The sequence below is a fragment of the Neomonachus schauinslandi genome, chromosome 13 (genome assembly GCF_002201575.2).
Source record: "Neomonachus schauinslandi chromosome 13, ASM220157v2, whole genome shotgun sequence".
Classification (NCBI taxonomy): Eukaryota; Metazoa; Chordata; class Mammalia; order Carnivora; family Phocidae; genus Neomonachus; species Neomonachus schauinslandi.
This window is the reverse complement of record NC_058415.1, coordinates 80,427,226-80,439,615: the sequence shown is the minus strand read 5'-3', so window position 1 is coordinate 80,439,615 and position 12,390 is coordinate 80,427,226. Positions and strand designations below refer to the sequence as shown.

Here is a 12,390-nt window from a genome sequence, read left to right as displayed (position 1 = left end):
AAAGTTTATTTTTATCACAACTTAAAGTCACCTATTTGTACCAATTGTTCCCTCTCAACCCCACTCAGTTTTCCCCAGGAGCAACCTATTCGATCGACCTCCTTTAGTTGATGCTTCTGGGCTTGCCCTCATATCTTAAATACCAAGCCCTGTTGGTTCTTGTAGTTGGTGGTGGTGGTTCTGTGGGTTTATTTTTTCTTTTTTCCAGGGGAGGGTTTTTTTTTTTTTTTTTTTTCCACTTCCAGATCTTATCTATCGGCTCCCCCTGGGGAAGACGGATTTAAGTCTCTTCCTCATTCTAAGGCTCCCTTCCCACCCTCCCTACTGTCCCACTAGAGGCACCCAGGCATTGTGTTAGAACAAATAATATTCCGAGTCAAGGAGGCCTGCTTTCCACCTCCATCAACTCCTCCCTTATCCCTCCCACCACTCTGTTGGACCCACTTCTCTGTTTCCAAGTTCTCTTCCCATCCTCTCTCCCAACAGCCTAGTGCAATGAGAGGAAGTGAACTGGGGAGCTGGAGATCTGGTTTGACCCCCGCTTCCACTGTGTGTAAAATACTTTATGCCTCAGTCTCCTCATCTACTAAATGGGTATAGTAGTTGCTGAGGATTAAATCAGTCTGATGTAGTTGCTGAGGATTAAGTCAGTCTGTATATATGAAAATGGCCTGGCCTGCAACTAGGTAAATGGGTTCCTGTCCCCATTCCCCCCAAGCTATGGTCACCTATCCCAGCTCCTCCTGGAGCCCAGCTTCTATCAAATCAGGCTGAAGTTTGCCTTGCACCACCCACAACTTCCTCCCACTTAAGGCAGTCTGTGGGTCAGATAAAGAGCTAAGGGAACACAGAGAGAAGGCAATTCAGACTGTAGGGATTGCAAGAAGGCTTTGTGATAGAAAGGACTTGTGACCTAGGCCTCAAAGGACAAGGAAGAGGGAGATTGAGAAAAAAAGACATTCTAAGAGAGGGGACAGCACGGGCAAAGGGCAAGCAAACACAGGCCACATCCAGTGGATAAGGAGGGGTCCAACCTAAAACACAGGGAGCAAGAAGAGATGAGATGGTGGCAGGAGTCACAGGGGCCCATGTGCCCCGCTGGAGTCTGAACTTTATCCCGGGGTCTGTGGGGAGTCCTAGGGAGGTGCCTGAGGCCTGGGCCTGCAGAGTCTGCATTCAGAGCTCTTCCCTCTTGCTGGGGATTTGGAGGATTATAAAAACCCCAGAGTTCCCATATGCTCTTGCCGTAAGCATAAACCGGTTTCACCTCTCTGGATAGCAATTTAACTCCCCAAATTCGAGAACGACACAATGCAACAAAAGTTCCGCTTCCTTCAGTATTACTTACAGAGAAACACCAAAATATATATACAAGGATTCACTGAAGCATCGTTTGAAGAAAACTGGAAAGGACCCAAATGTCCCGATTCAATAAATTACAGAGCCACCATACAATGGACTACTTTGCAGCTGTGAAGAAAGAATGAGCTAGATCTGATTGTGCCTGGCACATAGTAGGGATGCAGGAAGTAAAGAGAAACCTTTAAGTGCAAAAGGCAAATTGTACAAGGACTATAGTATGGCTCCTCTCCTCTTTTTTTATAAGGGTTCCGTTTTTGCACACATCCTTAAAAAGTCAAGGAGGGTAAACGCCAAACTGTCCAGGCAGTTTGCTTGAAAGGGACGAAGGGGGAGAGTTGTGCTTGCCCAAGGCTGGAGTGAGCGCCCAGATCCCTGTCATCGGCCTGAGAGGACACCCAAGGGTAATGAAAACATTCTAACAGTGGAAAATGGTGATGATTACACTCTCGAAAAATCTACCAAAAATCAGAGTACTGAACGCTTACAGTGGGCGAATTGTTATGGTAGATAACTTACACCTAAATACTTGCCTGGAAATAAAATGAGCTGTAGGGTTTGAAACTACAAGCATGCATCCATCCACTGTCATTGGGGTTTTTTTTCCCTTTTAAAAAGAAATAATACCATTAAAAATATACTTCAAGTGATGCCTGCTCATTAGACAGTTCAGAAAATACAAACAAAGAAGGAAGAAGAAATTTCCTCACCATCCCAGCCCCCAGAGTGAAAGTGAGTTGGCAGCTAGCCTAGCTGAGCAGTCCCTTCTGGAGCAGTGTGGCCCTGACCTGGCCGGTTGGTGATTCACAGAAGACTGCTGCGGCTTTGGCCTTGGCCCCGGGGGTCACTGACCACCAGCCCAGGGTCCCCGGCCCCCAGGTTACTGACTACAAAGGCCCTGCAGCTTTGCCTGTCACATAGCTCTGGAGCCTGGGACCTGATGAAGAGACCCCAGCCCCTTCCCACCACCCCCACTCCCGCCCAGGGGAGCCCACAGCCTGGAAATTCTCGCTACAGGGCAGTGATGTGTGGGCTCCAATGGGGCAACGTGGCCTTACGCTGCTCCCTGCCTGGGGGAGGATGTGTGAGTTCAAGACAGCAGGGGGATTTGGGTGCAAAAGAAAGACACCTAGGTAAAAAGGAAGAGGCTCAAGTGCTAGGCCTGCCTCTGCCACTGACTTCTTGGGTGACTTTGGACAAGTCCCTGTCCTTGTCTGAGCCTCAAGTCTCCATATGCCCCATGTATTGGGGCAGCATGCTCTGACTCTTAAGATGCATTCCCAGAAACTGGCTGTGCAACCATATCCAGAACCTATGTATCTGTGAGCTTCAGGGTTCCCATCTGTAAAACAGGGGCACTGGAGTGGGTCACCTCTACAGGACCCTCTGATTCAGACAGTCCAGGGCCCAACCTGCAGAAGGAGAAACTACCATCACCAATGGCAGCATGCCACCTCACCTGCGGGTCCAGACATCTCTGGGAGAAGAGAGATAGGAAAGTGGCGCGGGGGTCCAATACCGAGTCTCCTCACAGCGACCAGGGGAAACAGGCATTCAAGTCCCCATGTTACAGATGGGGACACAGACTCAGGGAGCTTCAGTCACTGACTCAGGGCCACTCAGCTGGAAAGAGGCATTGCTGAGATTCAAACACAAGCCTCTAGTCCCCAAGCTCTGTCTGGGGGTATCAAGCAGGACCACCTGCCACCATCCGGCCTGGGCAGGGAGCAACAGTGATGTTTCCAGATGAAGGGCTGCAGTCCCTAAACCAGTCAAGCCCAGGCCAAGCCTGGCAGCCAGGAGTCTCTGAGACAGCCAACCCCCGCCCCCCCCCCCCACCTCCCCAGGCTGGGGCAGGAGATCACAGGAAGGCCCTCTGGGCCTCCACATACCTGTGTGAGTACCCAGGGCAAAGGCATGTCCTAGGAAGACCCCCAGGCTGTGGCCACAGAGCAGAAGAGAGACCGAGGCCCCTGTACTCTGGGCCACTCATGGGCCTGGTTTCTTTGAGTTGGGGAGCCAGGCTGGCTCTGCCACCACCTGCCCTGTGAGCACATGCCCTAGTCCCTGTCCTCCTCTGGAACTCAGACATCCCCTTGACCCTCGATCTTGGCTGCTCCTGGCTCCTGCCCACTGCCCAGCACCTGCTAGGCAGCTTTTCAGTGTCTGCCACAGGAAGGGGCCCATGTCCCTCCCCTGCAGTTAGACCCCCTCAACCAGCTCTGGCCCTGCTCCCTCTCACTCTGTGACCTTAGGCTTGTCTTCATGTCTCTCTGGGTGTCCCAGGGCAGCTACCAGAGACTGGAGGAGGCGGTCGCACCTTCCGCCCCCAGCCACTACGTACAAAAGGCCCTTGGCTGGGCCTGGAAGACACCACCCTGTTCTTTTCTCTTCACCCCAAACACTGCTGCTCATTTCTCAGGCAGCCGGCCACTCACGGGAAGCCCTGTCTCTCGGAGCTTGTTTGCTTTCTGGCTCACTGCTGTTCTCTGGGTCCTCCTGGGAACACCCGCCCCTCCTGCCCTGGACTGTGCTAATATAATCAGTAAACAGAGAAGCCAGTTACGAAACCCAGCGAAACTGGACAGGGCCTTGGTGCGGTGTGGGGAGCCTGTGGACTTGAAAACACACGTGTTTCAGAACCTTGGAAACTCCACTCCTGGGATCAGGGCCTCAGTCTCCTTATCTCTCGAATGGGAGAATGATACCTATCTCACAGAGAAGGGAGGAGGGCCAAAGGCCCAACACACAGGAGGAGCTCTACAAAAGTCAGCACCCTTCTTCCTGAAACCGTCTCGTTTCTTTGCACAGAGGCCTTTGCTCAGCACGTACACACCCCACGAGAGGAACAGATAAGGTTACGGATTCCACAGTGAGATCCTTGAGTTGAGGTGGAAGCTGTGTGACCCGGAGCAAGTTACCCTCCCTCTGAGCCTCAGGTCAGCCATCTGTGAACAGGGATAGTGAGGTCCAGTCAAAGGAGAGTTGGGAGCTCTGGACTGTTGGCGGGAGTTACCCAGAGGAGGATTTGTTAGCCGCAATGTTCATTAGTCCATCCTCTTTGTAGACGATGATACCAAGAATAAGAGTGTCATTTCTCGGAGTCACACAGCAAGTACCTGGCAGGGTACCCTTAGAACCCAGGTCTCGGGTTCCCAGATCAGAGCTGAGGCCTGAGCCCGTGATAGGACAGGGTCCCCTGGAAAAGCCAGCTGGACCTCCGCCTTGGCCCTGTCTACCCTGGGTGTGGACAGCTGTTGGGGAGATGGCCAGTAGAGCTTGGCTGACGCCACATCCAAGAGGCCAACTATCCCAGGGACTGAAGCCACTGGCCCTTTCCCAGTTTCCAGAGGCAACCCCACTTAGTGCTGAGAGCCAGGACAGGACATTGAGAGGGGGCCTGGCCCCACCACTTCCTGACCCCATGCCCTGGAAGCAGCCAGATTTGGCCATGGCTAGGAGCCCAGCACCCTTCCTGCCAGGGTCCACTTTGTAGTCTGTCTCCCCTTCTCGGTGGGCGGGGGGCGGGGGGAGCTGGCCCTCGGAGGCTTGGCAGGCCAGCGGCTGGGGCTGTAAACAGTGACAAAAGCCGTGTCCTAGGCCCTCCAGCACCCCGCAACCCAGCAACAGGGGACACAGGGCACAAACACAAGTCAGCAGCAGGACAAAGAGGCCCAACTATAGGCAATGTAGCCGTGGGACCAGGAGATGATGGGGACACAGTCTCCAGATGCAAACATCTGGGGAGGCAGGGGCTCTGATGCCCGAACCAGAGCCAGAATGAGCAGAAGCCATGGGAGGCAGCTCTCTGCTCCACAGAGGAAAGGCTTTCCAAGAAGGAGAAAAACAACGGGCATGACTGTAGCAAGAGCTCCTGCCAGGAAAATCTGGGTGTAAAGCCCTGACCTAGCACTCCCGAGCTGTGTGGCTTTCAGCGAGTCGCTTCTGCTCTCTGGGCCTCAATCTCCTCATCTGTAAAATGGGGATTGTAATACCTTCTTCCTAGGGTTGCTGTGAGAATTTAGTAAGGTAAAACACATGTGGGGCTTAGCAAAGCGTTCGGCATAGAGTATGCAACTATAAAGCAAGCTTTGGTTATTGTTTGCTGGGGGTTCAGTAAGTATCTCTGAGACTGAAGTTCCTTATGCATAAAACTGGGGTAAAACTATCTTTCTCAAAGGCAAGTGGAGGGGACTGAATGAGACCATAAATGTGAAGATCCTAGGACTATGGCTGGCATAAAATAAATGTTCAAAAATGCCACTTTCTTTCCCCCTCTTCTGGAGAGGTAATGAGCTGCTCAGTGGTGACCAGCCAAGAGGACTCAGGAGACGAGTGAACCAGCTCATCTCTAATGACCCTTTGGGCCCTGGGGCTCTAGGATTCTGAAAGAAACAGGAAAGGCAAATAAGGTTTGTGCATTTGGCCAAGGTCCCTCCTGCCTGTCTGGGGATCAAGTTCATCCTTCAGGATTTACCAGGCATGTTAGAAGCTCCCTAGGCCAACAGTCATCATGGTGGGAACAATGAAAACAGGACATCAGAAGACAGTGACATGTCCCTCCTGCTGGGGACTCTAAATGAAGCCCTTCTTGGTCCCTGAGCCTTGCACAGCCAACTATGGCCAACACCCCCGTGCTGGGCTCTGGCAAGAAGCTCGAGCCCATCCACCTGGGTATCAGTCTGCATGCTGCAGGCAGAACTCTGGAGAAACACAAAGGGGGCAGGTGTGGGACAGAGGAGAGATGACAGGGTCCAGGAGCAGGGGTCAAGCCCCCACGAGCTCAGGATACCAAGAATGACCAACAGGGTGAAGGATGCACAACCTTCTATCAAAGGGAACACAAGGCAATGTCCAGTGTGAGTTTGAACACAACCTAAATCCCTACTGCAAGGGGACTCGGGCAAGGGGCCTTTCTGCAATGCTTTAATTTCCTCCTCTAGAAAATGGGGTGACGATTCCTACCCTGTAGGGTGTCTTGGAGGATTGAAGGAGCCCCTGGCACTGTGCTTGGCATGCAGCAGGTACTCAATAGCCATAATATCCAAAGACAAACTCCCAGCATATATCTAGACCCTATACACATACAGCTCACTGGTCCCCATATCTACCCTTGACCTCTATCTCTGTGTCCTTGCATGCAGAACAGGAGAGGGCTGGGGAGCCCAGCCAAGGCCCAGAGACCCAGAATGGTTGCTGGTGCCAGAGATGGGGAGGCATCTCAGGAGAGGGCCTCCAGCCAGCACCTAAAGAGCTTGCCCTGCCTTCCAGCCCCTCATGAGTTTCTCCTCATGACACTCTGCTCTCTTCTCTGGTCTGCCCCCACCACAAAGAACGAGGGCTCCGGAGTCACCATCTGATCCCAGTCCTATCACTCAGTACCCGGTGACCCTGAGAAAGTGACTCAACCTCTCTGAGCCTGTGTCCTTGGGTATAAAGTGGCCAGGTGATCTCATAGGCTTACCAAAACTTGATACTAGTAAAAGTCAGTTATGGAAAAACTCCAAAGCCTATGGCATGATTAGAGATTCTTTGCAATGTATCTCAAACTTTTACCCACAATAGAACTACCAGAGATTCAAAGATATTTTTTATTGTTACTAATCCTTTTAATTTTAATAGTTTTTTTCTAAAGTTCTTTTCCCTCTTCAACGTAAACAGAGGTAGAATAATGGAATGCTTTTGTTCCTTTCCCGGCTCAGAAAATAATCACAACCAGATGGAAGAATGAAACAAGATCTAGCACACCACAAAACTCAGTGCTTGGCCCAAGGTCGCTCTCCGAAACGGGGGCCGTCTTCTCTCCCTGGGGGTGTTCCCAGCTTCACCTCTGCCCAGGCACCTGCCCTGTGACCAGCATCCTCCTGCAGGTGTCCGGCCCTCTGGGGGCTTCCGGAACCCTCTGTGACACTGAGCCTAACCAGAGTCATTCCACCGGGACATTTTACAGAAGGGCTGAGGCCAGAGTGGAAGTCTCAACCCCCCACACTCCCTTCCCGCTTCACACTCACTTCCCATCTCCTACCTCCCCTCCACCACACACACATCTCAGGACTGTCCTGGTTCAGGGTCTCCATCTTTCCTCTGCAACCACTGCACCAGCTTTCCCACTGCCTTCGACTCTCCCATGATCCATAGAGATTGTATCATCACTTGTCAAGACCCTTCCATAGCCCCCAGTGCAGACTGAAAGTCAGGACCCCCAACCTGGCATTCAAGGCCCTCCTTGCTCTTTCAGCCTCGTTACCCACTGATAGCCCCAACAACACTCTCTGTGCCACCTAACCTTGCCTCGTTACGTCACTCTTCTGCCTCCAGAAGAGCTGGGGGTCTAGCCTCAGCTCTGCCTCTGCCCCTGTGTGACCCTGGGCAAGCTCCTGCCTTTCTGAGCCTCAGTCTCCTCATCAGGCTACTGGGGCTCACGTGCAGACCAGACAAGAGAAGGCCGTGTGCACCAGGTGCCAGAGGGCTCAGGAAATGCTAGCCTGGAGCCACTGCCTCCTCCAGGCACCCCGCACCCCCCCTCCATTCCTCCCGCAGCAGCTGGTGGCATCCTGCTTCTTAACCCCAGCAGCTGTGTGTGCTCTCTCCCCTAAGCCCCCCGGAATGCAGACGTGCTTGCAGCCAGCAGCGGCAGCCAGGGAGGGGAGCAGAAGACAGGAAGGCTTAGAGGAAAATTACCCGGCTCTGGCCCAGCCAATGGTGGCGCTCACAGCTCCCTCCCAGAGAAGGGATCTGGGGGCCTGGCAGGCTCTTTCTGAGCCGTGGTCTTGGCCCCAAGCCTTGACCCCTGTCTGAGCTCATAGGGTAGTAGGGGGTACCCTGGGCCCCACTCGTCCAGGACACTCCCACTCTGGCATCGAAAGAGACAGGGAGGAGGAGGCAAAAAAAAAAAAAAAAAAAAAAAAAAAAAAAAAACCAGACAGGCCTTTGTGAGAGGAGAAAATTGGCACACTGACATGGAAACGGTCCTTCTGCGGCCCGGGAGCCTGTCCTGTTGCTGTATCTCAAGCCCCGTATCCTGGCTCCCATGTCCCAGCATCATATACACCACGTTCTCTACGCCCCATACCAGGCCCGTGTTCCTCATGCCTTGTCCTGCATGTGTACCCTGATGCGTGGTGCGTGCACTGGGGCCCACATCACTTAGACCGTACATCACGCCCCATGTACATCTGTGTTTGATGCACTCTGTCGTACATACCATCTTTTGAAATACCAGGTCCTGTCCCTTGAAAGTGTGTGTCACAAACTGTGCCAGACAAACAGGGTCCCTCACTCCGTGCTGTGTTTCCAGTCTGCAGTGTAAGGATGAAGGAGGACAGATTCCCAGCCCTTCCAACTGTTACCTATGCAACCAGAGAGAAGTTACCTCCGCTCTTGGTGCCTCAGTATCTTTGGCTATGAAATAGAAATGATATTAACACTCACGGCATAAGAGTTGTGGGCATTAAAGGAGATCATGCATTTAAAATGCTTAGCCCAGTGCTCCGCACAGAGTCAATACAATGTTTGCTGACATTGTTACAAACACACCCAGGGACCTGTACTACCTCCTAAACTCCCTGCCAGGCTCCCACATCCCTGGCTCCCACTAGGCATCAGACCTTCCACCACATTAGTGAAATTCAAACAATAAGCTGCAAGAAGGATATGATTTTCCCCTCTGCTACGGAGGAGAAATCCAAAGCTCAGAGAGGGGCAATAATGTGCATGCGGTCACACAGCCAGAAGGAGTGAAGCTGGGAGGGGCACACAGGTCTGGGCACTTGAAGAGACAGAAAGTAGATTAGTGGTGGACCAGGGAGGGGTGGGTGTGGAGACTGCCAGCAAGCAGGCAAAGGCATCATTTAGGGAGGATTTGGGGTGATGGAAATATTCTCAAACTGGATTGTGGTAATGGTGGCATAATTCTGTAAATTTACTAAAAGTCATTGAATTAATGAAAATAGGTGAATTATGTGTATGTAAATTACGTATAAATTTACTTTGACAACTTATGTACATTAGACTTCCAAAAAGCTGTGTTGTTTTTTTCTTTTTTTTAAAGCCCATGCACTTCCCATGCTCCATTCTGCCCAAGCATGCAGCGAGAAAAGTGACTCCCCGAGAGTTAGGACGGATGGTCAAGCAGAGGCTTAGCAACCAACCACTCCGAGGCCCAGCCAGGAAGAGCCTTGCACTGTGAGATTCCCAAACACCTCTGCAGCCCAGGTGTGCAGCACAATCACCCAGGGAGCTCCAGAAAACCTGGATTCCCAGGCCCCACGCCCAGCCTCTGAATCTATAGGTCAGGGTTCGGCCCAGGCACCTGGGATTCTGAGGCTCAGCCTGGACTGGGAGCCCTCATCAAAGCTCAGCATCTCCTTTCACACTTGGGGAAACAGAGGCCAGGCAGGACTGGGGACGTATCAGACCTAGTGGATCAAGCAGTGGGAAAGCCAGGGCTGGAATTGGGGGCTCCCTTTCTTGTCCTTTCTCTCGTTTCCCTCCTCCTCCCTGGCCCTCTGCCTCCTGGTGACTCAGGGCTCTGAGTCATCCTGTGGCACCACAGAGGAAACTTCTCAGGAAAAACAATCCCCAAACAAAGCCTCCCCTGATCTGGGGAACAGAATAGGCCCAGGAGGCTAAGAGAGGGAGGGGAGAAGAATATAGGCTGGAGGTGGAGGGCAGGACCCTAAGACCTGGTCTCTCCTATTGGCCACTGACTTGTGTGGGGCCCTAGAGATGGCATTTCTCTGCTCTGAGCCTCAGTTTCCCCACCTGTAAATAACACCTACTATTGCACATAGAGGCTTATTATGAGTGGTCCCACTCAACATGATAAGTATTTATAAGCTTTTTCTTATTGATAATGCTTCCCCCAAACCCATGGCTAGCATCATGCCCATTTTACAGGCAGGGAAACTAAGGTTCAGAGGGGTTCACCCAAGGTTGCACAGTTACGAAGTGTAGAGCAGGGTCTGAATCTAGGCCTATGTAAGTCTGAGGTCTTCCTCTCATGCCTATACACCTTTAAAACATACCTACTGCATGCATCAAACATATGGTGGATGGCCACAGTAGGTGCTCAACTACAGATGCCCTTCCCCTTCCGCCTTTCCTCCCGACCCCGTAGGGAGCACACATGAACTCAGGGTAATCACTCAGCAGGGGCACAAGGCAGGGAGCACCCAGGGCCTAAAGAGCCATAGAGGAGGAAGATCTGAGCAGAGCCTAAAGACTGAAGGGAGGTTTTTCTCTGGGGAGCTGGGAACTGGGCAAGTCAGGTGGAGGGAACAGCAAAGGCAAAGGCTCAGAGGTGTGACCCACATAGAGCAATGCAAACACTGGAGAGGCGTGGCTGGGGAAGGGGTCTGACTGCCAGGAGTGCTGGCCTGGTCCCAGGCAGTAGGGAGAACAGGATCAAAGGTGGTTTGTGCTCTGCAGAGGGCCTGGCTGGCAGCTGACCTGGGAGAGTTGGACTCCCCCTGGAGCCCCTCCCCTGAGCAGGCTTCAGGGACCACCGCAGATCCCTTGCTACTCACCCACAGGTCAGAATCTCCTCCAAGGGCCTCTTCCTCGGCCATAGCTGGGCTGGGCAGAGAGTAGGTGAGCCTCTCCTTCCCACATCAACCTAATCACACAGGCCTATAAATAGGACCCTGTGGCTTAGTCTGAAATAGCTTTGCCAGGCCCAAGTCCGCAGCTATCACATGGGCACACACAGTTCCGGAAATGGTCCTTGACACATTGGCACATTAAAAACCGAAACTTCGGGCGCCTGGGTGGCTCAGTTGGTTAAGCAACTGCCTTCAGCTCGGGTCATGATCCTGGAGTCCCGGGATCGAGTCCCGCATCGGGCTCCCTGCTCGGCAGGGAGTCTGCTCCTCCCTCTCATGCTCTCTGTCTCTCATTCTCTCTGTCTCAAATAAATAAATAAAATCTTTAAAAAAAAAAAAAAAACCGAAACTTCCTCAGGAAACTATTGTTCATGCTCTAATTCACTTTCTTAAACATGAAGTAGTGGGCTGGGGAGCAGAGCCCACCCAACTCCTGCTGATGACTGGAGACGGGCCTTGTGAGCCCTTCTCTGCTTCGTACTCTCTGGGGACCCTGAGCAAGCCAATACCTCTCTCTGGGCCTCAATTTCCCCAAATGTAACGACGGTGGTTGCATGATTTTCTCAGGGCCTGTCTAGCCAGGATACTCCCTGGAAATGTCCGGGAGAGCTCCTAGCCCCAAAATGCTCATTCCATTGTTACCCCTCCCCCCATCAACTTGGGAATTTTTTTTTTAATTATCAGCATTTGAAAAGTGAGAATTCCAAGTGGGAGAAATGAACAGGTCCGAGCCCTGCCACTGAAGGGCTGGGTGACCTTAGATGAGTCACTGTCTCTCTCTGGGCCCCAGATTCCTCAGCCATATGATAAAGGGGCTGGTGGGATGATTACAGATTTGAGGCCACAGAGGACTCCCCAAGGGGCAGGTTAGAACACAACGGGGCTGTTACCAACTGACAGGGAAATAAACATAATCGAGCTGTCTACACCAGGCCCATGCTTAGGACTTTATTTCCCCATTGGTGATCCTCAGCAACCCTCTATCACCCCCATTTTCACAGGTGAGTAAACTGAGGCTAAGAGATTAAGGGATGTGACTAGCAAGTCAGGGCCAGAGTGACGTTTCAGGCTCAGACCATTGCCTCTGGTGCCCAGGATGTAACCGCACTTGGTACTGCACTGAAATGGTGTTGGTGGCTCAGGAGTGCCGACCAACGGGGATATAACCCAATAAGGGCAGGGGACAGAAAGGGGAAGAGTATTTTACTGTGTGTGTGTGGCTGGGAGTGACCAGGCTTCACCCAGTGACACTCATTCTCTCCAACCAGTTGACCCTCCCATGTGCCCTCCCCTCCGCCTCCCACCTGTTCTCAAATTGCATTGTGCTAATCACTCCTCAGCTCAAAGCCTGTCCATGGCTCCCTGGCACCCAGAGGACTGAGACCCAGCATCTCTGGCCACTCCCCACCTCAGCCCCACATTCCTGCTT

At 52.4% G+C, this 12,390-nt stretch overlaps 1 protein-coding gene across 1 annotated transcript in view; it reads right to left on the bottom strand.

Moving 5' to 3' along the window:
• The window catches only part of GSN (gelsolin), a 54,000-nt gene that overhangs the window by 27,875 nt on the left and 13,735 nt on the right, over window positions 1–12,390 (bottom strand). The gene's annotated exons all lie outside the window — the stretch shown is intronic.